Below are 4,924 nucleotides of genomic sequence, written 5' to 3' on the forward strand. Positions count from 1 at the left end.
TGCCTCCTGCCTCCTGCCTCCTGCCTCCTGCCTCCTGCCTCCTGCCTCCTGCCTCCTGCCTCCTGCCTCCTGCCTCCTGCCTCCTGCCTCCTGCCTCTTGCCTCCTGCCTCCTGCCTCCTGCCTCCTGCCTCCTGCCTCTTGCCATGCCTTCCATTTCCTTTTCTTTTCGTCAAAGCCCTTACTATTTTTCCATGAGGCATTTTAAGTCTTGGAGAAGGGCAGTGTGTGATATTTTCACACATGATATTTTTAGATACACACATGATGCTTCAAATTCAAAAGAGAGCCAATTACAATAACATCTTCCTTCTTTAAAATTATCATGCTCTCAAGGACTTAGACATTAGGGACCAGAGTTGAGGAGTAAATAAATGAGGACTCCATCTTCAATAACCTTTAAGCCTGAACATTTCCAATTAGCTCCCTAAGAATATCTACAGAGAACCCATGTATTCAGATTCTCTCTTTCTGCACAACAATGTACACAAGGATCTCTAACTACAGCTTTGAAAATAAAGGTTAGTTAGCACCATCGTCCAAATGAAAACTGATCACATGTCAATATGAGGACTCCTGGCATAATGGATCATATTTCCATAACAAGGGCTTTAGTACCACAAATAGTAACAAGTGAAAAATGCTGAGTAAATATCCAGCTATGTGAAGAAAGTAGTGGTGGAGATTTTTTTTTTAACTAAAAAAAGTTCATACAATGTACTCTGATCACAATTTTTCTTCCCCCAACTCCTCCCAGAGCCTCCTCAAATCCCCATTCACTCAACTATTCATTCCCTGTCTCTCTCTGTCTCTCTCTCTCCCTCCCTCCCTCTCTCCCTTCCACCCCTATCTCTCTTAAGAGAGATTTTTCATAAGCAAAGCTGATATAAGAGGCCCATGGAGGCTTCAGGAAATGTGAATGACCTGGCTTATCATTCTCTCTTCTAAGAAGAGCCAGTTTGAAGTCCGTTCATAGAGAAACATGCACTAATGGCCAGAGAATGTTCTGCCGACTGTTAGCAAAGTGGTCATTTTCATCCTGAACATAGGCAACTTAGCATTCTCATTTTGAGTGATTGTGAAAATCACACATAATGACTCTCCTTTCCATTTGGCAAAAAAAAAAAAAAAAAGTGAATTTTAAACCGCTGTTTCCTATTTGTCTCTATGGGTTTCCTTTTCCCTTTGAAAGCCAGGTAAGGGTTAATTTAATTTGGCAGCTGGTGACGAAATGTTTGTAAATTATTAGGATCAGCTTAATCAAAATTTAACTTGATATAACTGGATTCCAAAGTAATAAAGCTAGAAATTCATAACAATTTTATATCATTTACATATCTCTCCTTGGTGCGGAACTAAGATTCCTCCTCACGCCATTAGTTATTTAAGGCACAATTTGGGAGACAGATGATATATTTTGAAATATTATCAGTAATCTATAAATGTATTCCTTCCACAAGTTTATGAGCCTTTTGTGTGGGGAGTCCATCTTTGTGGATTCACCCCCACAGACAATTAAATATTGTCTGATATAGTTAAATCTCACAATCTCAGTGCAAGTATATTTGTATAGTAATATTAACAGAGCTTATGGCATAGTTGGTGTGAAGACATGAGGCAAATGTCAAGACTTGATGCATCATGAAGATAATAGACTTTAGAGTCTACTGTGTCCATTATGATTAAGGTCTGTTAAGGTATATTATCAGATAGGCCACTACCCATAAAAGACATTGAATGGTTTTTGGCTTTCAAGCCCTGCATATCCCATTAGGTAATTAACATGTTTGTGATCATAACTTCTCTACTATGTGTGAACTGATATTTGGGGTAGTAAAAATAAACATTGTAAATCATATCTATATTTTTCTTCTTTAAAATGTATTTACTGTCTGCTAGTAACTTTAACAAAGCATATGAATTTATCTCTTAACTCAATCCTAGCATAGTTGCTTCAGTAAGGCAAAACCTTGCCCAGGGTCAATTTAATTATTGTGATTTTCTTTTCATTGTGCTTTGTTATGGATAGACAAAGTATATGAGGAGCAAGCCAGATGCCATGAGGTATAGAAGTCAAGATTATACCCTGTTCATTGTCATCTTACAAGAATGCAGTTTATGATTCACGTGTATGTCTTGCTTCTTTCATGGAAGAAATGCTTTAAAGCTCTAGTGGTTAATTCTGATGGTCAACTTAATATGATATAGAGTACACTAGTCTTTAAGTCATGAATCTGTGTAAGTCTATGAAGGCATTTCCAGACTGAAGAAAGAAAACTTTTCTTCACAATAGAGAGTAATTTTGGAAGGGTAGCTTTCGTGGTGTGTACATGCTTGGCCCAGGGAGTGGAACTATTAGAGGGTGTGACCCTGTTGGAGTAGGTGTGGCCTTGTTGGAGCAGGTGTGTCACTGTAGCTTTAAGACCCTCATCCTAGCTGCCTGGATGTGAGTATTTTGCTAGCAGCCTTCAGATGAAGATGTAGAACTCTCAGCTCCTCCTGCACCATGCCTGCCTGGATGCTGCCATGCTTGATGATAACCTGTAAGCCATCCCCAAACAAATGTTGTCCTTATGAGAGTTGCCTTGGTCAAGGTGTCTGTTTACAGCAGTAAAACCCTAACTAAGACAGTGGACCAGGTATAAAGAGGTCCCAGAAAGGCATGCTGTTGTCTTCTGTCCCACCTATACTTTTTTCGGATGAGTATGTCTTAGTTACTCTCCTATTGCTGTGAAGGCATCATGACCAGAGCAACATACAGAAGAAAGAGTTAAATGGGACTTATGCTTTCAGAGGATTAGTCCATAACCACCATGGCACAGAGCCTGGTAGCAGGCTGATAGGCATGATGCTGGAACATGAGATACAAAGAAAGAGTTAACTCTGAGTGATGTGGGTATTGACAGCTCAGAGCCCATGCCCAGTGACATCCCTTCTTTAACAAGGCCACAGCCCCTAATCCCTCCCAAACAATTCCAGAAACTAAAGACCAAACATTCAATCATACGAGCTATTGAGGGCGATTCTCATGCTAACCACCACAGTTTACCCACTGTTGCTGCTTTTCCTGTTATCTTCCATTGCTCTTTTAATGCAGTTTCTTTGGCTTTCAATATATACTGTAAAACACTGTAAAAAATCCCCAGGCCTTCAGTGGCAAATTAGGACTATGGGGGTACTTGTGTCCTCACCTTCTCTGATGTGTAGAAGGCCATTATAGGGACTACCCATTCCCTACTACATAAGCAACTTTGGTAAGTTCTCTTTTTGTTGTTGTTATATATGTACTTTCTATTCATTCTGTTACTCCAGAGTACATTGGTAAATGATGAATTTTAGCGTCTGTTAAAGAAGTGACTGGAGAGACATAGAGATGAAACAGTACAGTGCTAAATGACCCTTCTTGGTGTTTCAAACCACACCTGAAGTCAAAGCTTTTACCAAATGATTCATATATGTTCTCTATTAAAATGCCATTTTGCTTAAGGTACATCAAGTTGTGCTTTTAATTATTCACAACTGATTTTTTTTCCATTTTACTCACTAATACAATGCCATGTTTAAATGTAGTCAATTTAAGCAAGGTCCTTAAAGTCTTTGGCTTATGATTAAGTGTAACAGGATTCTGATTAAGAACACCTGCTATGAGGCGCTTGGCTGTGTCAAGATGAAGCTGAACATCTCCTTCCCCACCACGGGCTGTCAGAAGCTCATCGAGGTGGATGACGAGCACAAACTCCGCACCTTCTATGAGAAGCACATGGCCATGGAAGTAGCTGCTGATGCTCTTGGTGAAGAGTGGAAGGGTTATGTGGTCCGGGTCAGCGGTGGGAATGACAAGCAAGGTTTTCCCATGAAGCAAGGTGTTCTGGCCCATGGCAGAGTGCGCCTGCTGTTGAGTAAGGGGCATTCCTGTTACAGACCAAGGAGAACTGGAGAGAGGAAGAGCAAGTCTGTTCGCTGATGCATCGTGGACACTAATCTCAGTGTTCTCAACTTGGTTATTGTAAAGAAAGGAGAGAAGGATATTCCTGGACAGACAGATACTACTGTGCCTCGTCGGTTGGGACCTAAAAGCGCTAGTAGAATCCGAAAGCTTTTTAATCTCTCCAAAGAAGATGATGTCCGCCAGTATGTTGTCAGGAAGCCCTTATACAAAGAAGGTAAGAAGCCCAGGACCAAAGCACCCAAGATTCAGCGTCTTGTTACTCCACGAGTCCTGCAACACAAACGCCAACGTATTGCTCTGAAGAAGCAACGCACTAAGAAGAACAAGGAGGAGGCTGCAGAATAAGCTATACTTTTGGCCAAGAGAATGAAGGAAGCCAAAGAAAAGTGCCAGGAACACATTGCCAAGAGACATAGGCTGTCCTCGCTGAGAGCTTCTACTTCTAAGTCTGAGTCCGGTCAAAAATGAGTCTTTAAGAGCAACAAATAAATAATGACCTTGAATCTTAAAAAAAAAAAAAAAAGAACACCTGCTATTACAATCAAATAAAGGGCCTCAAACCCACATTATTAAGAAGTGCAAGGCACCTTCTCTAGTCTCATTTGTAGTCATTTTTTTCTTTAGGCAGTAGATATAAAATTTGCACTTGTTAAACCTCAGCATTCTCTGTATCCAAATTGTTTCTTAAACACAAGATACCTATGTTTCATTAAAAACTCTTGAAATATATTATTTTGTGTATTGTGGGTGGGGGAGTGTTCACACACATGTACTATCTCATTAATGTGATGGTCAGAGACAATGTTCAAGATTTGATTGTTTTCTTCCATCAAGTGAGTTCCAGGAATGGAGCTCTGGTCCACAGCCTTTGATGCAAGTATCCTTGCCCACTGATCCATCTCGTGGTCCATTTTCACTCTATGTTATGTCATGGCCTGAGGGTTTGAGCCAAAGAACTGTGAAAGCCAAATTGACAC

General features: G+C 40.5%; 1 pseudogene; it reads left to right on the forward strand.

The window, feature by feature from the left end:
- The first annotated feature begins 3,665 nt into the window (after positions 1–3,665).
- LOC110303966 lies at positions 3,666–4,454 on the forward strand (annotated as a pseudogene).
- Positions 4,455–4,924: the final 470 nt, after the last annotated feature.

This window comes from Mus caroli, chromosome 10 (assembly GCF_900094665.2).
Source record: "Mus caroli chromosome 10, CAROLI_EIJ_v1.1, whole genome shotgun sequence".
NCBI classification, from domain to species: Eukaryota; Metazoa; Chordata; class Mammalia; order Rodentia; family Muridae; genus Mus; species Mus caroli.